The 25,745-nt window shown below is 43.9% G+C and overlaps 1 long non-coding RNA gene across 3 annotated transcripts; it reads right to left on the bottom strand.

Moving 5' to 3' along the window:
- Positions 1-48: 48 nt before the first annotated feature.
- LOC131516468 (uncharacterized) lies at positions 49-20,124 on the bottom strand. 3 transcript variants are annotated; one of them, XR_009264096.1, is made up of 5 exons: positions 19,756-20,123; positions 14,104-18,886; positions 10,308-10,455; positions 6,211-6,323; positions 49-2,090 (listed from the first exon to the last, which is right to left on the bottom strand). It is a non-coding gene; the product is annotated as an uncharacterized LOC131516468 (long non-coding RNA). The 3 variants fall into 3 exon arrangements; XR_009264095.1 differs by lacking the exon at positions 49-2,090 and having other exon boundaries at positions 6,077-6,323; positions 19,756-20,124; XR_009264097.1 differs by lacking the exon at positions 49-2,090 and having other exon boundaries at positions 6,077-6,323; positions 14,104-18,745; positions 19,756-20,124.
- Positions 20,125-25,745: the final 5,621 nt, after the last annotated feature.

Genomic DNA, 25,745 nt, shown 5'->3' with positions numbered 1-25,745 from the left:
ATAAATAAATAAATGTTAAAAAAAAAAAAAGTCAGACACTTAACTGAGCCATTCAGGCGCCCCATAATATTTTCTTTCTTAATTGATCACTGTTCTCCTTTAGAATGTCCTTTTTTGATGGGACAAGCATGAATCATGCAACCAGGAAGTAGAAACCATTCCTGCCAAAGCCCAACTTGCAAGCAGAGAGGTGTCTGGAATCTCTGCCTGGATCATTCCCTCTGATTCTTCAGGCCAATCTGCAAATTAGTGGGCATGTGGTCTTCTCTAAAGCGAAGCACACCTGCATTATGTCCTGCCAATGTGCCAGCTCACTGCAAGTTAGATCCCAATGAAAATGGCTCTTCCAAGGGCTTTTGTGACACGAACACACAAATATTCCATCGGTGGGTAAATGCCACCAAACAGGATGTGGGATTTGAGGAATTATGCTGCTAGCACTTTCATATTCATAGGGCAACATAAGCACGGCTGCAAACCCAGCCTCTATCTAGAGGATTTTCCAAAACCATTAGTTTTCCATGAATCAGTATTCTACAGAAGAGGAAGTGAGATACAGGGAAATTAAATTATTTACCCAAGACTACACTCCAGTCATTCATTCATTCATTTAAGCCCATAGTTGCAGGCTGTATCCACAGTTAGAGGCCTGATTTTCTTCCTGATTCTGAAAATCACACTGGGAAAAAGTGAAAAACAACCCTTCAGTGGAAACTCTGATCACTCCAGTTGTGTCGTTATTTTGTGTGTGTTATTATCTTGTATTAAAAGTTTTGAAATTGTAATTCCAGAGAAACCATCCCAAGGATAATATTAATGTTTACTCCACCTTCACTATATACTGGGTCTTATTTAATCCCTAAACAATCCTCTAAGGAAGTTAAGGATGTAGAAACTATGGTTCATAGAGAATAAACAACTTGCCCAGGGGCTCACAGCCATTAAAAGCAGGGTTGGGAGAAGAATCCAGATCCAACTGGCTCATTATCCTGTGTGCTTAAAACCGCTTCCCTACAGTGCCTCCCTCAAAGCTATTTCTTCTGAATCCATCACCTTTTCTAAAGTAAAAGAGAAAGAGACCTTTGTTCCCAGGCCTTGGGTTAAACTATACACCTTATTGTTTATACCAGCACCTAACAGATTAACACATGCAATTGTTATAAGCAGGAAATCACTCGTTTTGCACAGTAGTGTTGGATCATTTGGAAGCAGAATCCTTATCCTCCCAGGAAGTCTATTCACTCTCTTTATTTATACCATACTTTGTTCCAAAATGGGTTTTGAGGTGATTTACCTAACAAAGACCTAGGGATTTAGGGACTAGAGCCTGACTTGGTAAAAGTGGAAAAGGCATGCAATTATCTGAGTAAAGAACCCTGAATGAGGTCCCAGTTGACACATATCCAATACCCATCCCCCTAGAATGGGATGGACGAGATGTGAAGGCAGTGAAAGAAAGCTCTAGTGGGAAGGCTTGGGGTAGTGAGAAATCCTACAGGACCCTCATGGTCCACTAGCCTTGGAAAACCAGTGAAGAACCAGTCTGAATGTCCAATGGTGTGGGAATGGCCTTGTCTCCTTTACAGAAAAAAATACAGTCATGGAAAACCATCATCAAAAAGACTGGAGCAACACAAAAGCATGTTCCTGTTGGAGCATTCAAAGAAATTAACAATATGCAAAATTATATATCCCTTAACATCACAGTTGGATAAAGATGCGGTTTCAAAGCCCAGAACTGGATGGGAATATAAAACATCAACACAATTTCTTTTTTTGTGGGTATTGAAGTTTTTTTTCAGTTTATGCCCTGGTTCATTGAAAGTTAGTTTGAGCAAGCCTACATGATCAGATAAAATGAAAGAAGTAAGCGGAGTACTGACAAAATCTGGTAACATTTCAGATAAAATCAGAAATGAAGTTATAATGGAAAATACGTAGTGAAGGTTTTTTCTTTATAGCTGTGACAGCACTAGAGCAGAAGTCCAGGATCTGGCATCACAAGAGCTGACTTTGACCTCTAGTCCTGCAATTTACTTTTTCTGGGTCCTTGAGCAAGTCACTGCACCTCCGATATGACTTGTTTTTATCTATTAAGTGGGAAAAATGAACATTCTTTCCTGAAGATAGAATGGGAACTTGCATGTGAAAGTACTTTGTAAATCATAAAGCTATTCTCTGCAAGCTTCCTGTTTCCCGTTCCTTTCATATTCTGCACCCTGCCCCCACCTGCTTTCAAGATTCCTGGGACTCTGTTCAAACATCACATCCTCGCAAAAGCCCTCTATGACTGCCCAGGTTCGGTCAAAGGCCCCTTTTCTGTGATCTTCCTTCACAGAGTGAAGGGAAGGCATGGCAGCGAATTTTGGGAGTCTCTCAAACTTTTGTTCACAATCCTACTCTGCCACTTTCTACTGGCGTGACCTTGGCCACGTGAGTAAAATCCTCTGAGCCCACTCTAATCTAATCTATTAATCTTATTTTACCTCTATTTTGTGAGGATTAGGGAGAGAACATAGAAAGCACAAAGGACATAATACGGCTCAGTAAATTTTGGTTATTATTACTGAAATAATTTCCTTGGATTAAGTTTCCCATGTTAAATGCTCAAAATTGCTGAGTTTGCTAAAACATATTAAGTCTATATTTACATTTGAAACCTTTGGAAGATGGCTAATGAAAAACACATGGAACAACTTAAAAATGAATTCCTTATCCACATTGAGATAATTGCAGAATATTAATATTATCACAGTTAAATGTTTATCAAGCTAACAAATGAAAATCAAGGTTAGTTTTATCAATTTCCTTATCAGTTTCCTTTTTTTTTTCCCTGAAGAGGAGTGCCTAGATTCTTCCTATTATTTGCTTCTCCCTCCAGATAACTGTCTAATCTGTGGTTACCTTTAAAAAATTTTTTTTTAAATTTATTATTTTTGAGAGAGAGAGAGAGAAAGCGTGTAAGTAGGGAAGGGGCAGAGGGAGAGAAGGGGATAGAGGACTTGAAGCGGGGTCTGTGCTGACAGCAGAGAGCCTGGTGCGAGGCTTGATTCTCACGGACCGTGAGATCATGACCTGGGCTGAAGCCGGACTCTTAACCGACTGAGCCATCCAGGTGCCCCTGTGGTTACCTTTTAAGAGTCTCCAGCTTATTGGGCTTTCTCCTCTCATGTCAGAGATGCATCCCGTTTATGTACACGTTATGTATTCCATGTGCGGAGTACTTCTAGTCATATTTACAAATAGCATACTTATTTAATCCTAAAAATCACATCAATCGAATGCTCATTTTACAGCTAATGACATTGAGACTCAGCGCTTTGAGATGCTAGCACTTGGCTGAGTGATTACTCAAACCCTGTTCTTGACCCCATAGCTTATGATCTTTTCCCAAAACAATGTTTTCAGTTGCCTGTGGCCCAAGGTGTTTATAAAATATACTGGAAAGCTTGTTTCTTAGCTGAAGCAGCTTGGACGTGAATTATCATGAGGAAGTAAGTTACTCAAGAGATTTAAGCAAATTTGCGTGTATCTCCTTCTGGCTACTCTCTTCTGCTTTTGCCCACCTTTGAAAGCCTGCTGTTCCCAGAGTTTTTCTGAAGTTCCCCTTCTGACTCACCTCCAGGGATTCAATTTGATCTCTTTGTGCCTGCTTCTCCGGGCTGCCCTGGTCAGTGCCCCACACCTCCAGTCAGCCTGCCCTACCCACTTCTCCCAGGAGCTAAGAAACACACCTGATCACATCACTCCCCGACTTCAAGCCTAATGTGGTGCCTCATTGCCTTTAGATAAAGCCCAACTCCTTTGCCTGGAGTACAAGAGTCCTCACGGTCTGGCCTCTCCCTACCTCTATCTTCAGCCTTATTTCCAGCTATTACCCCCATGCCTGTGACTTCAGTCCCTGTACTCTCTGCTCCCTGAAAGCACATATTCACTCACCTCATGTCTTCGTTGATGCTGTTCTCTCTACCCGATGAGCCCAGCTGCCATCTGCCTTCATAAGTTCTCTTCATTATTTAAGACTCAGTTCAGGGGCGCCTGGGTGGCTCAGTCAGCTGAACATCTGACTCTTGATTTTGACTCTGGTCATGATCACTCTCACAGTTCATGAGATGGAGCCCTGCATCAGGCTCTGCACTGACAGCGTGGAGCCTGCTTGGGATTCTCTCTCTCCCTCTCTCCCTGCCCCTCCCCAACTTGTGCTTGTACGCACTCTCTCTCTCTTCCTTAAAATAAATGAATAAACACTTTAAAAGAAGAAGAAGAAGACTCAGTTCAAGCAGATGCTCCACCCGAAAGCCTTCCCTGACCTCTCCAGGTTGGGCCGTGCCCTCTGCTATGATAGCGCTTCTCATATGGTATTCAAAACGTTTGCTTGCCTGTCTGCCTCTCCCACAGATCTGTTTGAAGGAGACTCTGCGTCTCACCTCCATACCCCAGAAACCATGCATAGGACTGGCATATTGGTAGTCGAATGTTTGCTGAAATTAGTCACAGTCGAACTGCTATTTAACTGGGTGTTTTTTCTATGTGCTCACGTATCTTGTCTTTTTTAACAGATTTTTAAGTTCATTTGAGGTTAAGAATAATGTTTTTAGATCTATCCCTTTTCTCCTTTTGAGAATTTACCTTAATTGTTCCTATTTTTGCCTAAAAAGGAACCAGGTGAGAAGCTAGTATTAACTTTTTAATTCCACTCTAAGGGAGTTATTGTATTCTTTCCTTTGGTGCTTGTCTTAATACAACTGTTATTGCTTAATTCGAGTTATGTTCATTGTCATTAACGTCATTTCAATTTCCTTAGATCAAATAGTCTTTCAAACTTTCAACCATGTAGGTGCATTTACATTATGATACCAATTTATTATGGTAACTCAAATCAAGTAGTTGAGATGACTTATTAACTTGATGAACACAGCGGTTAACATGGAGCAGCTTGTACCTTTCTCACAGGCTGTCTAAGAAACAAACTGTTCCAGTCTTTTTTAGACTTTTAAAAAAAGTATTCTCCCCATGGGGTGCCTGTGTGGCTTAGTTGGTTAAGTGTCTGACTTCAGCTCAGGTCATGATTTCGCGGTCCGTGAGTTCGAGCCCCACGTCGGGCTCTGTGCTGACAGCTCAGAGCCTGGAGCCTGTTTCAGATTCTGTGTCTCCCTCTCTCTCTGACTGTCCCCTGTTCATGCTCTGTCTCTCCCTGTCTCAAAAATAAATGTTAAAAAAAAATTTAAAGTATTCTCCCCATCATACAACCCCAAGATCAAGAGTGGCATGGTCCACCAACTGACCAGCCAGGTGCCCCCAAACTGTTCTGGCCTTTTTTTTTTTTTAATGTTTATTTTTGAGAGAGAGAGAGACAGACAGAGAGACAGAGTGTGAGCGGGGGAGGGGCAGAGAGAGAATGAGACACAGAATCCGAAGCAGGCTCCAGGCTCTGAGCTGTCAGCACAGAGCCCGACATGGGGCTCGAACTCACAGATCATGAGATCATGACCTGAGCCAAAGTCAGATGCTCAACCGACTGAGCCACCCAAGCACCCCTCTGGTCTTGATCCCCAACCAACTGCTTCATTCTAGTTGGTCACTGACTTACTTGCCTTTTCTCTATGAGCAGTAAGCAAAGTTTCAAGTATTCCATTCTCCTTTCCATCACTAACTACTAGAAGGTTGACCAAAAACAAAGTTCCCATTAAAGACTTATTTTTGTTTCACTGTCCACAGTATCTAGACCCCATTCACATTTGCTTCAATTTTTGTAGGTTTTCTAGGTTTTTTTTTTTAATTGTGTGACATTTACTTCATGTAAAAAAAAAAAAAACCCAACCATAATATAGTGAACACTTGTTTATCCACCAGCGAGCTTAATAAATAAGATATTTTCAAAATAGTTGAAGCCCCCTATAATCCTTCTCGACCACCTTCTTGTCTCTTTCCTGCCTCAGAGCTAAGTATTATCCCGAATTTGGGGCTCATTGTTCTCTCTTTCTAAATATTATTTTTATGCCATATGTATATATCCCTAAAAATCATTCTGTTTATTTTCTGTTTTTGAACTTTATAAAAATGAGAAGATTAGAAATATTCTTCTGCAGTTTGCCTATCTTTATTCTAAATTGTCTATCGTCTTCTGTTTGCAAGACTCATTTACATATACATGTATAGCTCTCGCTCATTCATTTCACCACCAGAGAGAATCCCATTGTGTAAACATACTTTATTCTCTGGCCGATGATGAACGTTTGGATTGTTTCCAGGGTTTCTTGTGCTGGTATAATTGTATGCGTGTCTTCTCAGTCACCCAGGTCCAGGTTTTTGAGAGTACATCTCTAGGAATAGAATAGCTGGTAAGAGGGTATTTGCGTCTTCGGTTTTAATGCAAAATCTCATTTCTCTTCAGCAGTAGACAATATTTTCTGTTGTTCCACACCCTTCACTACCTTTGTATTATCAGCTTTTAAAATATTGCTAATATGATGAGTGTTGTGGGCTAAGCTGTGTCTCCCCAAAATTCATATGTGAAGTCCAAAATCTCAGTGCCTCAGAATGTGACTGATCTGGAGGTAGGGTCTTTAAAGAGGTATTTGTGGTTGGGGTGCCTGGGTGGCTCAGTTGGTTGAGCGTCCGACTTCGGCTCAGGTCGTGATCTCACAGTTTGTGAGTTCGAGTCCCATGTCAAGCTCTGTCTTGACAGCTCGGAGCCTGGAGCCTGCTTCGGATTCTGCGTCTCCCTCTCTCTCTGCCCCTCCCCCACTCGCATTCTGTCTCTGTCTCTCTCAAAAATAAATAAACATTAAAAAAAAGAAAAAAAAAAAAGAAAAATTTGTGGTTAAATTAGGTCATTAAGATGGGCCCTAATCCGATAGGACTGGTGTCTTTCTAAGTAGAGATTAGGACACAAGCATGCACAGAGGAGGACCATGTGAAGACACAGGGAGAAGACGGCCATCTGCGAGCCCAGGAGAAAGACCCTCGGAAAAAATCGATGCTGCCACCACCTGGGGTTGGATTTCTAGCCTCCAGAACTGTGCAGAGATAAAGCTCTGTCATCATATTGTACACATAAACTAATATTGCACTGTATGTTAACTAACCGGAATTCAGTAGTTTAAAAAAAGAGAAAAAAGGGCACCTGGGTGGCTCAGTTGGTTAAGCATCTGACTTCGGCTCAGATCACGATCTCAGGGTTTGTGGGTTCAAGCCCTGCCCCCCTCCCCCATCAGGCTCTGTGCTGACAGCTCAGAGCCTGGAACTGCTTCAGATTCCGTGTTTCCCTCTCTCTCCCACTCCCTTGCTCATACTCTGTATCTCTCTCTCTCTCTCAAAAATGAGTAAACATTTTTAAAAAAAGAGAGAAAGAAATCTCTGTTGTTTAAGCCACCTAGCCTATGGTACTTCGTTATGGCAACCCTAACAAACTAATACAACAAGTTAAAAATCAAAGTTTTAATTTGTATTTCTCTTGTTTACAATTGAGATTGAGCAAATTTCCATATGTTAATTAGCCATTCAGTTTTCTTCCCTAAACTTCTTTTTTTTTTTTTAATTTTTTTTAACGTTTATTTATTTTTTGGGACAGAGAGAGACAAAGCATGAACTGGGGAGGGGCAGAGAGAGAGGGAGACACAGAATCAGAAGCAGGCTCCAGGCTCTGAGCCATCAGCCCAGAGCCTGACGCGGGGGTCGAACTCACGAACCGCGAGATCGTGACCTGAGCTGAAGTCGGACGCTTAACCGACTGAGCCACCCAGGCGCCCCTAAACTTCTTTTAAAAGTCTTTCATTTTTTATATTTTTATTTTGTTGTTTCCTTCTTTTATACATATATATACATGTTGGACACTTTTATGATCTTTTTGGGAAATAGTAGTTTTAAAATTTTAATTGTTATTTATTTATTTTTTGAGACAGAGAGAGAGAGAGAGAGAACAGGTAGGGACAGAGAGAGGGAGAAAGAAACCCCAAGCAAGCTCCACGCTGTCAGTGCAGAGCTGGACATGGGGCTCGAACTTATGAACTGTGAGACCATGACCTGAGCCAAAATTAGGAGTCAGAGGCTTAATGAACTGAGCCACCCAGGTGCCCCGGGAGTTTTAAAAATTGAATGTAATTGGATATATCAACTTTTTCCTTTGTGATTTTGCTCAAGAAATAATTCCCTGCCCCTAGGTCATAAAGATATTTTTCTTAATTTTCTTCTGATGTTTTAAAAGTTTTGCTTATTCATATTTAGGCTTTTAATCCACCAATGGGCAGAATCTTTAGTTAGCATTCCCTAAAGGTAAGGAGGGCTTCCTTAAGGGCTCCTTATCGTTGAGTGTGTTCAAATAGCCGGGACAATCCTGAGGTAGAGATCTTACAAGTTGGATTCCATGATCATGTAGATGTATAAACCATATTGTCTGTCTGGTCATGGATCTGAGTACAACAGCCACTACTCCTTGAAAACATTAACATTTTACATATTATCTCAAATTACTGGGTTATCTTATCTGGGCTACACTTCACCTACTGGCTCTCATTTGAAAGCCACAAGTCGTTTAAAGCTGCCGAGGACTCAGCAAATGCAATAAATGCACAGACTTTGGTAACTGTAAAGAATCAGATGTAAACAGCCTCTGGTCCTCCTGCCTTGCAACATGACTCTCCTCTAGTTTCCTGATGGATACAGGAGACTAAATGATGCTCATTTTGATTTTTCCTATTAGCCACGGCCTGTCTGGGCCCACCTCCATCACTATCTGGCTCTGTGAGCCTGGGAAGGTTTCTTAATTTATGTAAGCCTCAGTTTTGTCATCTATAGAGTGGGGTTAACAATTGTAACTATATCCTGGGGTTATGCTGATTAATAATCCATGTAAAGCCATTATGAGACATTGTCTGGCATCTACTCAGTAACTCTTATCTATTTTATGGTAGTAGTCGTAGCAGTAAAGGTAGCAACTGTATTTTGTTGCTATACTCATTTTTATTATATCAGGTTAAAATTTTCAGACCCAGACGAGAACTTGAAAGGAACAAAATGAGGAAGAAAGACATCTCCTTTTGGTGGGCACCTATTCTGGCCCACGCCTTTGCAAAAAGTCCCTTATCTGACCCTTCATCAATCCTGCAGGCTTACAATTACCTAGCTTTTAGAGGTAAATTCTGGCTGAGAGAGTTTCAGTAATGCCTCCTAACATTACTTTGTCTGTAACCACAGAGGTAGGATCTAAACGCTATTATCTGATACATGAGCCTCAAGTCTGTGATGTTACCATTGCCTTCAGAAGTTACTTGAGGCTCCAACAAATTGGTGGACCTGTCCCCAAAGCCCAGTCTGCGGCCCTTACTAGTTCTGAGAAGTCAGTGTGGAGCTTTCTCAGAGTTTCTTTATGACTTTGCACCATGTTTTGACAGGCCTACAAGGGAGTCCAGAGCTGGGGCACAAACACCGACCCGCATCTGAGGATGCTTAGGACTCCAGGCCTGTCTCTACTATTTACCAGCCGGCCCTTGGGTAAAGAGCTTAAGGCAGATTTTGTTTTCTCCACATGACACAGGACAGTCAATGATACCAGGTAACCTTCAAATTCCTTTCTTGGGCTTCCTTCTCAGAATCCATGAACTCTACAGAGCAGCCACATAGGGTCCCACAAGGAAGCCCCTCCTGGCCCCCAGCCAAATCCAGACAGTGACTTCCCAGGTCCCCAGCTACTCTGTTAGCTTTCCTTCAGCCTCACTAAACTCGAAATGGACCTCTCAGCTCCTAAATCATGTCCATACGTTGACTATGTACTAGAGCTACAGTAACACTTTTCACCAGAAGATCTGAATAGATGATCTCTCTAAGCAGTTACAGGGCAGATTATGACTGCAAGACCGAATACCAGAGCAATCTAGTTAAAGGTTTTGTGATAATAGCTACATTTGCTTCCTAGGGCTGTTTCCTACTATTTACTACTGTAGTTTCCTAGGGTAGCAAAGTACCACAAGTCAGGGGGCTTACAACAGAACTTTATAGTCTTATGACCTTGAAGGCTAGAAGTCTAACATGAAGGTGTCAGCAGAGCCATGCTCCCTCTGAAACCTGCAACGGAGACTCCCTCCTTGCCACTTCCTAACTTCTGGTCCTTGGAGGTCCTTGTCCTGCAGCTACAGAGTACCAATGTCTGCCTCGTCATCACATGGCGTTCTCTCCTGTGTCTGCGTCTCTGTGTCTCTCCTCCTCTTATAAGGACACCAATTCTATTGGATAAAGGGCCCACCCTATTCTGGTGTGACCCCATCTTAACTCCTTACATCTACAAACATCTTATTTCCAAATATACTCACATTCTGAGATACCCGAGGTTAGATCTTCAACATATCATCTGAACCTGTAACAGTGGCTAAATTGTACTTTGTCCGATCCATGTGTCAGCAATGGCTTCCCAACCCAATGGAAAAGAGGGAAGGGGGTGAGGGGGGACAATTTCAGAACCTAAAGCAGGAAAAAAAGTAAAAACCCTCATAAGAATTGAGCCACCTATCCCCAGCACAGCATGCAGAGATCACTTCTACACTTCTGGTCCTTGAATAGAGAAACGTACAATTGTTTCCTCTCCTGGGAAATATGAAAGTGAGCCAGCTCAAATAGGGCTCAGTCACTTTCCTGAGGCTGCTCCAGACTGGCCAACAGCCATCAAGTCGCTCCTTAAGGATTGAAATCCCCTTGTCGTGAACAAGGAAACTTCTGAAAAACACCTTGAATTTCCAGAGAGGAAATAGGTTGTAAAAGTATTTTTTCCTCCTTCATAATGACAAGGGCACACAGGGGGCCACCCAGGGGGCTGGGGACCCATGTTTGTACTGAGAGGGGCACCAAGGGTCTGTGGCCAGCACGAGGTGAGGGGTGCCAGGGGAAGAAAGGCCTGCCTGGGAGAAGCCTGAGCCAGCAGGGACCCACCCACCTCCCCACCAACCGGTCTCCCCGTCAGGCCTGGGACACCCACATGGTGGGGAAACAGTCATGGGAAATGACAAACACAGAACACTTCTTGTTGACTTCCTCAAGTGAGAACTCCAACCCAGACTGGATTTAAATGGGAAAGGAGGGGCGCCTGGGTGGCGCAGTCGGTTAAGCGTCCGACTTCAGCCAGGTCACGATCTCGCGGTCCGTGAGTTCGAGCCCCGCGTCAGGCTCTGGGCTGATGGCTCGGAGCCTGGAGCCTGTTTCCGATTCTGTGTCTCCCTCTCTCTCTGCCCCTCCCCCGTTCATGCTCTGTCTCTCTCTGTCCCAAAAAAAATAAATAAAAAAACGTTTAAAAAAAATAATAAAAAAATAAATGGGAAAGGAAATAACTATCTAGTCACATAATTATCGTGGAGACATCTGTAACTATTACAATTACAACTCATATTATTGAACTTGTGTTGTCCCTGTAAGATATACTATACACGTAAACTCTTTGTCAGGCCAAAAATGTACATTTTATTTTAGTGCCTGCCACACACAGATTGGGGGTGCCTGAGTGGCTCAATCGGTTAAGTTTCTGACTTCGGCTCAGGTCATGATCTCACGGTTAGTGAGTTCGAGCCCTGTGTTGGGCTCTGTGCTGACAGCTCGGAGCCTGGAGCCTGCTTCAGATTCTGTGTGTCATTCTCTCTCTGCCCCTCCCCAACTTGTGCTCTGTCTCTCTCTGTCTCTCAAAAATAAATAAATGAAAAAAAAAAAAGGATTATACATACACTTGCAAAGCATGTACTGGAGGTTCTAACTAGTCAAATAAGGCAGGAAAAAGAAAAGCATCCATATTGGAAAAGGAATAAAACTGTCCATTCACAGAGGATAAGGTTGCCTCTATAGAAAATCTGATGCCATCTTCAAAAAACTATTAGAATGAGTTTAGCAAATTTGCAAAATACAAGATCAATATGCAAAGCTCAGTTGTATTTGTAAATATGAGCAACAAACAATTAGAAATCGAAATTTTAAAAAGTACTATTACTACCAACACTAAAAAATATAAACTACTTAGGATAAATCTGACAAATGATGTGTAAAACCTGTAACTGAAACCACACAATGTTGCTGAAAGAAATTAAAGAAAATCTAAATAGAGAGCTATTCCATGTTTTATAATTCAGAAGACTCAGTAGTAAAATGGCAATTCTCCTAAAGTTAAGGTGTAGATTCAACATAATCCTAATAAAAATCCCAGCAAGCATTTTTGACAAGTATATTCTAAAATTCACGTGGAAAAGCAAAGGACCTAGAATAATAGCCAAAACAACTTTAAAAAAGAAATCAGAAAACTAATAAATACTATGTGATTTCAAGACTTACTATAAAGCAACAGTAATCAAAATAGTGTGACATTGACATAAAAGGCAACAATTAGAGGTGCCTGGATGGCTCAGTTGGTTAAGCGTACAACTTTGGCTCAGGTCATGATCTCAGGGTTTGTGGATTCGAGCCCCGCGTGGGGCTCTGTGCTGACAGCTCAGAGCCTGGAGCCTGCTTGGATTCTATGTCTCCCTCTCTTTCTGCCCCTCCCTCACTCATGCTGTCTCTCAAAAATAAATAAGCATTAATCTTTTTTAATCAACAATTAATCAGTGGAAGACAATAGAAAGTTCAGAAATAAACTACACATATGTGGGAAAATGATCTTTGACAAAGTTGAAAAGCAGTGTAGAAACAATAGTCTCAATAAATGGTGTTGGAACAATTGGATATAATATGCAAAACAAACAAAATCTTTGAGCCATACTTGGAAGTACCATATACAAATTATAACCTAACTCAAAGTGGATCATAGGACTGTATATAAAATCTAAAACTATAAAACTTCTAGATGAAAACAGAAGAAAGCCTCTGTGACCCTGAGTTAGACAACAATTTTTTGGACACTACACCAAAACACAATCCATAAAAGAACAAACTGATAGACTGTACTTTATCAAAATTATAAATTTTGCCAATTTTTAAAGTTTATTTTTAAGAGAGAGAGAGAGAAAGGGGGGGAGGGGTAGAGAGAGAAAGAAAGAGAAAGAAATCTGCACTGTTAGCTCAGAGCTGGATGTGAGGCTTGAACTCATGAACCATGAGATCGTGACCTGAGCTGAAATCAAGAATCAGATGCTTAACTGACTGAGCCACCCAGGCTCCCCCATTTTTACTAAAGTTTATTTATTTTCAAGAAAGAAAGTAAATTTTGCTCTTCTAAAAGACACTATTAAATGAAAGGACAAGTCACATACTGGGAGAACATATTTGCATATGATGTATTTAATAAAGGACTTATATCTAACATACAAAAAGAACTCTTAAAAGTAATAGAAGATGGAGGTGCCTGGGTGGCCCAGTAGATTAAGCACCCAACTCGATTTCAGCTCAGGTTATGATCTCACAGTTCATAAGATTGAGCCCCACGCAGTCAGTGGGGAGCCTGCTTGGGATTCTCTCTCTCCCTCTCTTTCTGCCCCTCCCCCATTTTCATGAGCATATGAGAATACTCTCTCAAAGTAAATAAATAAACCTTAAACTAAATAAATAAACTTAAAAAAATAACAAAAATAAAAGATGGAGAGGAGAACAGACTTGTAGACACTTCACCAAAGAAAATATGTGAATGGTAAATAAACACAGGAAAAGATGCTCAACATCACTAGTCATTAGGGAATTGCAAATTTAATGCACAATGAGATATCTCTAAACCTATGATAGATAAAATTTAAAAGACTATCTCAAGTGTAGGTGAGGATAACGCTCATACACTGGTAGTAGGAATGTAAAATGGTACCACCACTTTGGAGAACAATCTGGTAGTTTCTCTGACACTTCAGTATAAACCTACCATATGATGAGCTAGTCAATCTACACACAGGATAGCCTCAACCTACTTTTTAAAACATGCCAACATGCTACACACACACACACACACACACACACAACACCCACAAATTGTGAACCTAATATAAGGTATGGACTCGCTTATAGTTAACAATAATGTATCATAGTGATTTAGAAAAATAAAGATCTTTCCCCTAAAATTCCTCTTGTGGGGGTGAGGATTCCAGTACACCCTACAGTACAGATATGCGGTTCTCTTAATCCTCCAACAGCCTTTCTACCCCTAGGACTTACTTGTGTCTTGAGGCATTTGGAGGGCAGCATTTTCCTGAAGCAGCCAAACCACCTGATGTGGGAAGAGGGAAGACTCCAGGCCTTTGCTCCTGAGAGAACTGCAAGTTCTGTGAGTGCAGAGGATTTGCTCACTGAGGATCACCTGTGTTCTGGCAAGTCAGACCCAGGGTGAAATGTGGAGGTTGAGTCTCTGGTCCACCAGAGTCTTGGATCTTCAGGAGTAGCCCGCCAGCTCTCTTTCTGCCCCCCTTACTCTGGCTCTTCCCTTCAGCAGGCTTGCTTCCCAGCTTTATCAAGAATGGGGCTCCTTGCATGCTCTGCCCCTCCTCGTCTCCCTGACACTCCTCCTTTCTCCTCTTACACAAAGCCCCATTCATTTCTGCCGCAAAGGGCTCCATCCAAGTCCAGCTTTGATCTCACTTCCCTAGAGAATTCAGACTAGGAACTTTGGAAATCTTTAAGTCAAATCCTTCACTTTACAAATGAGGTAACAGACTCCACGAGGTAAGGTGACTTTCTCAGGGCCACATAGCTAATAGTTCGTTTTACCTCCACCTTCACACGGCAGGCAATTGGATAGCCTAATGGCTACCATGACCATATGGCCAAGATTTTCTGTCCCAATTTCAAATGTTTTGTACTAGGCCACATTAGCAATTTCGCTATCCAAAAAGCATTGCAACTTCTATTGCAGATGTGTTAACTGGAGGGGGGGGGGGTTATGGAAGCAATACATTTATTTCCATTACTGAATCTCACTTTTTCAATTCTAAAGCACTTTTACCTTTTTGGGATAATGGACCCCCTTTAGAAAACCAGTGAAAACTATGGGCCCTCTCCACACAAAAACATTTATACAGAAACATAAAATTTTGTTCCAGCAATTTAAATATGCAGTATATGACCATGAAGACCCTTGATCAGATAGCACAAATATTAGCATGTCTGCTATGTGGTCATGGAATACGTTCAAATGGCTCTTAAATCATAACAAAATTTCGCAAATATTTGTATAGCACAACAGCTTACAGAGCACATTTAATCCTCATAACAACCCTGTAAGGTAGGTATTAATATCCCAATTTTACCTATGAGGAAACCGCAACCCAAAGAAATCTGGAGATTTGCCAGAGTTCACATGGATAATAATGGCAGTGCCAGCACTAGAATACAGGCTTTTTGTTCCTTGTTCAAAACATCTTCACATCTAATATTTTCAGTTTTGAAATTGGGGTCCTTCCTGGCTACCCAAGGGGAATTCAATGGCAAGCCCTTTCAACAAGGTTTTTATTTTTTAATTTTTGTAAATGTTTTATTTATTTTTGAGAGAGAGAGTGTGTGTGTGAGCAGGGGAGGGGCAGAGAGAGAGGGAGACACAGAATCTGAAGCAGGCTCCAGGCTCCAAGCTGTCGGCACAGAGCCCGATGTGGGGCTTGTATCCATGAACAGTGAGATCATGACCTGAAGTCGGATGCTTAACCGACTCAGCCACCCAGGCACCCCTCAACAAGGGTTTTTAAAAAGTAAACAAGCATGAGGGGACCATGAGAGACTACAGATTGTATCCCATCACACATTATTCCCAGGCAAGGATACCATAAAGTATGCCATTAGAAGTACAGGCCTTTGGGTACAGAAACTAACCACCATTTAAAGGAAAACAAAACAAACCCAGATGCCAGAAGTGGTAAAACACACAGGTTTTGGGGGTTTTGTTTAGTTTTGTTTGTTTTTTCAATGTAGTCAATTGGCCTTTTTCCCAAAGAACAGCTGAAAGTCAGTTGGAAGAAGAGCCAAAATCATCTGAGAAAACGCAATACACACACCAAAAGGGAAATATGAGAGCCAGAAAACAAACTTCCAAACTTTATAAAAGATTAAGACGCTGGGAAATTTGCTCAATAGCCATAGAGAAATACCTCCTATGGGGGAAGCAGGGTGAGAACCCCTAAGCAATCCGTAAGCTAGAAATTTCAGAACCTCCGCAAAGGTTCAGGCCATATTCCTGATGATGCAGAACTCCTTTCTTGGCCATCTGCTCAAACAAGCAAAGATGGGGAAGCTATTGACTTGCCCTTGTTGCTAAGGCTGTAGAGCTGAGCTAGATCAGTGGCAATCAAATGCTGTCCAAGGACTGTGGCAATCTTGTGAAAGCTTTCAATGGCCCATGTCAACTGAGAAAAATATGGCACTGTGGTTTACTAAAGATATCTACCCAACTTAAAGCACTGGCCGTCATTACTGGACCTTAGTACCCCAAACACTGTTCAAAACATCTGGCCAAATGACAGCACTAAGAGTCAATGCTCTTCACCTGGCTTTGTGTCTATGGGTTGGAGTATCTATCCAGATACTGCCTTAATTCCAGGTTCTTTCAGGCTGTGGCCAGGCAACCTTAAGTCCCTCCTCCAATTAGCTTTAACAGCAGTGAATACTTTCAAAATAAACCATGTAGGAAAGGTCTCCCAGGTCCAGTTAGGACCTACCAATCTGGTGACATCCCCAAACTCTGGAAACTTACAGCTACTCTTCAATGCCTGATTTGCAAAGCAAACCTAGATTTACAACAAACACGACTCCCTCAGGAGACCTACATTCTGAGAACCCTCTGTACCTTGCACCTGTTAAGAATATGGAAGTTTTTAAATCCCTGCACAAAAGCACTTCCCCCCACAGAGGTTCTCTCATCAAAGGGTGAAAACCTTGGAGCTTTTTGTTCTGTTTCTCCCCCAGCCTCAGCAGAGGCCCTTAACCTGCCCTTAAATGTCAGTCGAAGATTCTCCAATCAGAGCATTATTTGCTCTCTGGTCCTTGGGCTTCCTGGACATCCGGGACCTAAAAACAGGACACCAAAATGTTTTTCTTCAGTTTTGCCGCTGTTATTTTGGGATAAGGGTGTTTCTTCGTTCTTCCTCGTTTTGTATTTTTCAGATCTCTCAACTTCCTTGCTCTCCCTTGTGCACATAGCGTGATGACCAAGGAAGGACTCAAGGTGAATTGCAGCCGGACAACTCACAGCAGCACACAGCTACTTCAGCGAGGGGAGAGCTGATAACATTACCCCTGCCACTGTGCCTCTGAGTGTGGCACGGGGGACACAGGAAGCATGGCATCCCTGATTCACTTCAGACTCCCATTCAGTCCCTCTTACCACCACCCCAGCTACCATCCAAAGAGAAGCCACAAGGACAGTATGAATCCTCTGTATATGTGTGTTGCCTGGTCCTCCACCCTCAGCCCTGTAGCAATTACAAAGGTAACTTCAGAACCCACTCTAGGGGTCTCTTGTTTTCTTAGCCCCCTCCTTACATACACAGAAAAGGCAGTCCTCAGAAGGCCACTTCTCACCCCCACGCCCTACAGTCAGCCATGACATTATCTCCCCACTACGTATGAGCTCTTCTGGAGCCAGGAATGAGTCTTTCTCATCTTCTATCCTCAGTACCTAGCTAGAACTTGGCATGCAGTAGACACTCCCGTGTTTTTAGGAAGGAAAGGAGGGAAGAAAGAAGGAAACACACAGAGGGGAGGAGGTTTTGCTTCTGGTTTTCTTGCTTCTGCCACAGCCTTCTCTTTCTTCTAAGTTTGTGCCCTTTCCTCAATGTTAACTTATCTTTCACAGAGTTTCTGCCTAAGTAGAAAGCTAAGAAGAAGAGGATCCTGTGCCTATCCAAAAAGGCAAGGCCGACAGGTCCAGTAAATAGAAGTAATTAATTCCCTTTCCCTCTTGCCTTATCCCGAGGGACGAGAAATTTCTCTTCGTGTGTTTTCTAACCTATTCTCTGGCTCCTTCAAAGTCACCCCAGAAGTTCTTCCAGTTACCATCAACAGAGGAACTGACACTTTTCAACAGTGTGCATCCTCGTGCGACATGGGAACAACCGGCCTTTTGTCTTTCAGCACTCTGCTCCAAAGAGGCAGCACCGGGTCCTCTTTTCAAGAGAGAGCAAAGGCCCCAACCAGCACCCAGAAGCTGGGGAAGAAACCTTGTTCCACCTCACCACCAGTTCGTCAAGTCCCTGCCCCATTTTCCCGTCTCCGGCAGGGCTGATACCTCAGCAAGCTCCCTCTTGCCAGCTCTAATTTGGGTTTCAGAGGCTTTTGGCCTCATCAGATGATCTCACAGTTGGAGGAAGGGACAGAACTTAGGATACTTAGGAATTCAACTGCAGGTTCCCACCAGAATCCAGCACTCTTTACCACCTAGCCCAGCACCACAGAAGGCAGGTTTTCAGTGTGGAACAAACAGCTCATGCTAACTTTAGGCACTTCGGTGATGATAACACGGAGGGAAGAGCTAAGAGACAAAAGAAGCAAATCACCAAACAAGACTTTTCCATTTTAGAACATGGACGTACAACTGATCATACATCCAGTATCCTTCCGATTAGGAAGAACATCTAAGCAGACCATGGAGATGCCATTTACAGTGACTACCTGCTTAACAATGAATATCACATAACACCCTCCACCCAGGACTCCAGCAACTCTGATACCCCTCTCCAGACCTTGCATACCGAAGGGTATTCAGTCTCAAGATTGGATCCCAAATTCTTAATAGCCCTTAAAATTATATCTGGACTGCTTTTTAGTTACCTTCAATATCATCTCTACTTTCCAGGCCCCTTACAGAGACAGGGTGCTAATTGAGGAGAAAGGAAGAAGTGATTTTCTTCTGAGTCCACATGTGTCCCTGAGATCAGAAGTGACTATCCAATGATGTCACGCCCTCTTTTCCTCTGGGTCGCTGAGGACTGCGGTAAGTCTTCTCTAGTTACCACTACTATGAATGTGAACATTCACATACAGGTTTAGCCTATTTTAAAGTAGGGTTTAAGAGTTCCCCCACCTTTCTTACCACCCCAGTTGGTATCTATTTCATTACAGAGGTTCTGGCTTCAAGAAACAACCCCCCCCCCCCCAATCCCACAATGCCCAGCAACTCTGGGGAGCCCACATCCAGATTCCACCTAATATCTCAGGGTTCCAAATCAGGACCACCAAAAATATTTGCCGCATTAACAGACAAATATTGGAGCCCTATGCAGCTCACACACCCTACTTAACCTTACCAGTCAGAATGTCTGCATTAGGGAGGGAACTCACTTAGGGTAATAATCCTTTGTTTAATTCCTTGAACCTAACAGCACACCTAACTGTTAAGTGACTTCTCCAATGACCTCAAAATGATTTAAAAGTAATTTTGTTAATTAGTTTTCCCCCTATCTAGTGAGAAGCGGTGGGCAGTGAGGGGTACGTGGTTTTACCATAAGAGATGAATGAGAGGGTTTTGATAGGGAAAAGAAAGGAACAGAAGGAAAACAGTTATGTCCTGGATGGTAGTAACCCCTAGGCTTCTCTGGTGGTGACAGGAATCTGTGAGCTGGGTGGAGAGGCTGAGTCGGTGACTTGGCTGCAGGCTTTACTAAAACGACTACTAGTGTCTCACAGATACCACTCAGAAGAGCAGGAAACATGTCTGCTTCCCTCTTGCAGAGAAGCTGGCTAAAAATCCTCAGCCTGACCTAAAGAGAAGTTATCTGCCTAGTTGGCAGCTCGAACTCAGTATTTATGGGTGTAACTACAAATGTCACCCAATTTAACATCCATTCTGTAATCCACCCCCTTCCCATGACAGGGTTTGAAAGTTACCCGTGGTCCCTCCAAAGGCCACCACATAGGTCAGTTGCATTATTTAAGAAGGCTTGCGCCGCTCTGACCTAGTCACCCCGGAGAGAGAATATTTTCCCCTAAGGCCACTGTCACCACAAGAATATATGGTTCAAGGTCTTGGCAACAGTTCAGGTTTGGGGCTCTGCAACTCCGCTGAGCCTCCCCATGGGCCTGCAGGAGCAACACGTGATCCTCGAGCAACGAACCCAACTCAACGGCAGGAAGCGAGGAGGAGAGTGGCCAACGCCTTCCAACGGCAGCCAGGGGGCCTCAGGGCGCTGGGGTCTCCAAGGTGACTGGGGCAGGGACTAGCCAGTGAGGACAGGGTTTCTGGGGCTTCCTCGCAGGAGCCTGGCCAATGGCAGAGCTGGTGTGCCGCTGGTGCGAGCGGCCACGCCCCTCGGCAGCCCCGCCCCCGTGTGCTAGTGTGTCCCGCCTTCAGCGCACAGACCTCACTTCCCTGCGCGTTGGCTGGGCTGCGGACGTTGGGGGTGCACCGTAGAAGCTCGCTGGTGCCAGTCCTGGGCTCTGTCCCACCTGCTGTGTCGGTCAGCGGCGGCTTCCTCCCCGTTTCCCCCCGAGGCCACACGGGCCGGCCCCACGTGGGCCCGCTGGATGCTCGGAGGTTCGCTCCGAACTGGACCCAGGGACGCGCCGCCTGCTATGGCCCTCTCCCCCCCTTCTCTGGCCCTTCTAGCCCCGTTTCCTTCGTCCGAATTGGTTGGACACTCAAATACTTTTCTGGATCATGAGGGCGGAGCAGGCACCCGTTTCCCACCTCTCATTACACCCTGGAAATGGAGTGATCCTGCCCTTTGCCTCTCCTTTCGGCTCAGAGGCTTTCCTACCATGCCTCCGGTTTCCAGCCACACCTCTGACCTCCCCTGAGGATAAAGAGGCCATCCTCCCAGCAACCTTGCTGTGTCCTTCTTGTCTGGAAGCATTGGAGGCATCTGATCTCCTCTCACTCCCGTATTTCTGGCCCCTCGGGTCTTTCTGGCACTTTCTATGCTGTCCTTTTATCGCCTTCTCCCAGGTCTCACCGTATATCTGTTACCTCATTCTTCCTTAAGGTTCAAAGGGCTTGTGCTCACAGATGGCAATACTCACCGCTTATATTGTTGTTTTCTGATTTATTAAACTCGTGTGTTTCATACATACCATTTTTTAAAAGCGCTATTTCTTGAGCGTTTACTCATTGATGACAGCTTTAATTGTATTTGAAATACAGTAACAAAGGATAGTTGAGACTTTTGAGCAATTCAATGGACTTTTGAGCAATTCAAACTGTAATAACTTTTTTTTAAGTTTTATTTATTTTTGACAGAGAATACAAGCAATGGAGGGGCAGAGAGAGAAAGAGAGAGAGGGAGGGAGGGAGACACAGAATCTGAAACAGGCTCCAGGCTCTATGCTGTCAGCACACAGCCTGATGTAGGGCTCCAACTCAAACTGTGAGATCATGACATGAGCCAAAGTCAGATGCTTAACCGACTGAGCCATCTAAGTGCCCAAAAACTGTAATAACTTCATAACCACCCCTGCTCCCTGAACAATTAAGCTGTTTCTTACACTTATTTTTTTCCTGGGGTAAAGAGAGAGAGATGTCAAAGTGGAGCCAGTGGTTATTTGTGAGCAATGAGATGTTTTCCATTGTCCTTTTTATTAACTGTATTTTCTACCATGCATATATATTTTAAAAGATCTTTTCAGTTTAAAGAGGATCAGAGACATGAAGAGACTGTGGGATCCAGGAACAACAAACTAAGCCCTTTGACAATCTGATCAAAGGACTGTCTACTATCTGGGGGAACCTTTCCTAATACTTGAAGGCCTTTCCCACTGTGGGGTTCTAACAGAAAGGAGAAGAGGCTTAGGGCAGGGTGCAGGAAGCTGGTATATCAAAGGTTAGTGGGCATTCTGACCATGGTTTTTTTTTGTTTTTTTTTTGTTTTTTTAAATGTTTGTTTCTTTTTGAGAGAGAGAGAGACAGAGCTCGAGCAGGGGAGGAGCAGAGAGAGAGGGAGACACAGAATCCAAAACAGGCTCCGATCTGTCAGCACAGAGCCCGACGCGGGGCTCGAATTCACAAACTGTGAGGTCATGACCTGGGCCAAAGTCAGACGCTTAATCGACTGAGCCACCCAGGTGCCCCAATTCTGACCATGTTTGGAGGGCCGAGGAACCTGGATGATTCATTGTAACTTCCCAAGGGAGGGACCAGCCAACCCACCTAACACACGTGTGTGTGTGTGTGTGTGTGTGTGTGTGTGTGTGTGTGCACGCACGCAAGAAAAGCAAGTATAGAAGTGAACTGGGCACAGATTGCCCTGTCATATTTTATTTGTTCAATCTTTGGTTTGCTTCCCCATTCATTGGTGAGTGTAAGGCCAGATTCCAAATGAAGGCTACCAAAGTATTCAGAACAACTTGGGAGAGTCTAAGAGGTTGTTAAGACTTGAGCTTTGATATCAGACGAGATGAGTTTTCATCTAAGCTCACCCACTTTCTAGGTATGAAACCTTGGGCAAGCTATCAAAACACAGAGGTCCTCTGATTTTTCACCTCTAAATGAGTGATGACGATACTTGTAAGGATTTTACTATATATCATGGTGCCTGTCAAGCAGTCAGTGCTCTGTGAATAACGGTTGGTAGCCCTCTTTCTGCTTTCCCATCATTATCTAACCCAGGAGCCCAAGGCCTTTAGCATGTGCCTTATTGTCATCTGTATTCCCATCTCTTCGCAGGCACTCTCTGTATGAGAGAGTGGAGCTAAGATGTTTTCCTGTTCAAAGCTGTCTTTGCAGACCCCGAGAAAGGGTGCCTCCTGACCCTCACAGTCCCTTCAGGTGTGCCAGAGTCCAGGGCCCCGGGTTTCTGGAGGAATCTGACCACAGTTGGGGGGGTCCACCTTCCCCCAGGGCATTCAGGCTCTGACCCAACCTCCCAATGCAGCTGAGGGCCAAGGGTGAAAGGACCCGCCTTATTCCAACCTAAGGCTGACCTAACTGTCCTGAGCCCCTTCTGCGTTCCAAGAGGAGACACTTCAGTTGCTGGACCTGGGATACTGTCCTCTCCTGCCCATTCAAAACTGTACCTCCTCCGTAGCAGGAAGGCCCCTGCTGTGGGCCCCATCTGTCCTGGACATCTGCCTAAAGTCCTGTCTCTGCAGCAGGGCCCCTCCATCCACCCTCCCAGACCACTCCATCCTCCACTATCTCCCTTTTCCCAAGGGGTGACCCAAGGGGTGCTCTTCCCCCTCCTGCTTTCACCCTTCTCCCTGTAAGTGCCTGGGACCAGAGTGCTCATCCTTCCCAATGCCCCTAACCAGCTTTCGTGTTGGGGAACTTCTGTACCTGCAGAGAGAGAATGGCCAGGCAGAATGGCCTCATGGTGCCGTGACACCCCCTGAACTTCCCTTCAGCACACTTCCCTCTTCCTTCATCCTCCTCCCCAGTGGCCCCGGCAGCCTTCATCTCCTCTTCCCAAATCAGTCCCATCTGGCCTTATTTATTCTAAGGGACTCGTCCCTTAAGGCCGAAAGAGGCACTTTCAGCTTTAAAAGTAGGGTTTTGGGGGGGAGTCTGGGTGGCTCAGTAGGTTGAGCGTCCCACCTTCGGCTCAGGTCATGACCTCGCTGTTCGTGAATTTGAGCCCCGCATCCGGCTCTGTGCTGACAACTCAGGGCCCGGAGTCTGCTTAGGATTCTATGTCTCCCTCTCTCTGCCCCCTCCCCCACTCACACTCTGTCTCTCTCAAAAATAAATAAAACATTAAAAATAATAAAAAACAATTAAAAGCAGGGTTTGGGGTATCAGTCACTGGGAACAGTCAGATCTAGTCTGTCTGTGGAGACAGGGACTTGATGGGGCCCCTAGAGTCCCACTCTGCTTGCTGGCCCCCCAGCCAGGTGTGCCTGAATAGCCGGGCCTGGTGATCTCTTCATGACAACATGTGTGGAATATGAGGGGCGACTGGAAGAAAATTTACATTTTGTTGTTGTTGTTCACCAGTACATTTGATCATGAGTGTTGGGTAACTGGCAGGTAATGACAGCAGAACGGAAAAACACAGAATTTCTAAATTAATAAGGGGAAAAGGAAGAATACATGGAAAAGAAACACACAAAAATATACAATTAAATAAATGGTAAACATACAGTAGTATGAAAGGAATAAAAGGAAGTATAATAGTATAATTATCAGAAGATGTTAATGGGCTGAATTTTCCTGTATTAAAAGACACTATGTGATGGGGTTTAAAAGAAAAACCTGGGGGCGCCTGGGTGGCGCAGTCGGTTGAGCGTCCGACTTCAGCCAGGTCACGATCTCGCGGTCCGGGAGTTCGAGCCCCGCGTCGGGCTCTGGGCTGATGGCTCGGAGCCTGGAGCCTGTTTCCAATTCTGTGTCTCCCTCTCTCTCTGACCCTCCCCCGTTCATGCTCTGTCTCTCTCTGTCCCAAAAAATAAAATAAAAAAAAAACGTTGAAAAAAAAAATTTAAAAGAAAAACCTGTTATATGCTGTTAAATGGGAAACATACTTGAGGGGCACCTGGGCGGCTCAGTCGGGATTAAGTATCTGACTTTAGCTCAGGTCATGATCTCACGGTTTGTGAGTTCGAGCCCCGAGTCGGGCTCTATGCTGACAGCTCAGAGCCTGGAACCTGCTTCAGATTCTGTGTCTCCCTCTTTCTCTGCCCCCCTGCCGCCTCAAAAATAAATAAACGTTAAGAAAAAAGTAAAAAAAAAAAAAAAAAGAAAGAAACATACTTGAAACAAAATGCTTCCAAAACCTAGAAAATAAAGAAATGGACAAATGCAAATATATATACAAGAGAGCAGAAATAGCAATATCACGATGCGCTAGGTTGAGTTAATTGTCAAAAATATGTTTACACCTAACAATCCAGCAGCTAAGTGTATCAAGCAAAAACTATTAGACATGCAGGGAGAACTTGATTTTTAAGACAAAATTATGGTGGGGGAGGTAAAAATACCTCCTCATGGGGTATTATGTTAAGTGAAATAAGTTAGTCAGAGAAAGACAGATACCATATGTTTTCACTCATATGTGGATCTTGAGTAACTTAACAGAAGACCATGGGGGAAGGGAAGGGGAAAAAAATAGTTACAAACAGAGAGGGAGGGAGGCAAACCATAAGAGACTCTTAAATACGGAGAACAAACTGGGGGGTGGGGGAGAGGGGAAAGTGGGTGATGGGCATTGAGGAGAGCACCTGTTGGAATGAACACTGGGTGTTTGACAATTTGACAATAAATTATGATAAATAAATAAGTAAATAAATAAATAAAAACCTCCTCATGAATCCTTTTGTTTCTTGCTCCAAAATTGGATATGATGATCCTGGAATTCAGGGGATAGAGTAAATGTCTAAAATAGCTCAGAAAAGTGCTCATTCCCGCAGCAGATGTAGTAAAATCGGGATGACACCTGGGCGTTAGAGATTGGCATGGCCCCTGGGTGTGGGTGGCATGCAAATTCATGAAGCATTCCATATTTTAAAAAAAGAAGAAAGAAAACTAAATAAAATAAAATAGCTAAGACAAATCAGGTACAGGAGGACTATTGAGGGACTGACGTCATGCGACGTGGCCTAAGTTCCTCAAGAAAGCTGAGAGCAAAGTCTTGGAGCACAGAAGTGTCCACGGGCACCTCAGCCGGGCGCTGCCATGCCGGAGCAGAGGGGGCACTTGCGAGCCCTCAGCTGCTGGAGCAGGGTCTGGGGTCAGCGTCAGGAGGCTGCCTCTGCTGAGAGGCGTCCAGAGCAGAATGGGTCCAGCCAGAGGCACTGGTTGGTGGGGAAGCCAGCATTAGAAACTTTGGTATACCACGGCTCACATCCCCTCTCTAGGGACAGGGAGCATCTGGAGATGAAAAGAAGTGAATTGACTGGACAATGTTCAAATCCTCACTTCATAAACAGAGACTACAGGCAGGGTACTGGGA

Source organism: Neofelis nebulosa, chromosome 7 (assembly GCF_028018385.1).
Source record: "Neofelis nebulosa isolate mNeoNeb1 chromosome 7, mNeoNeb1.pri, whole genome shotgun sequence".
Taxonomy (NCBI): Eukaryota; Metazoa; Chordata; class Mammalia; order Carnivora; family Felidae; genus Neofelis; species Neofelis nebulosa.
The sequence above is the reverse complement of the archived record's forward strand: the minus strand, read 5'-3'. Positions and strand labels throughout refer to the sequence as shown.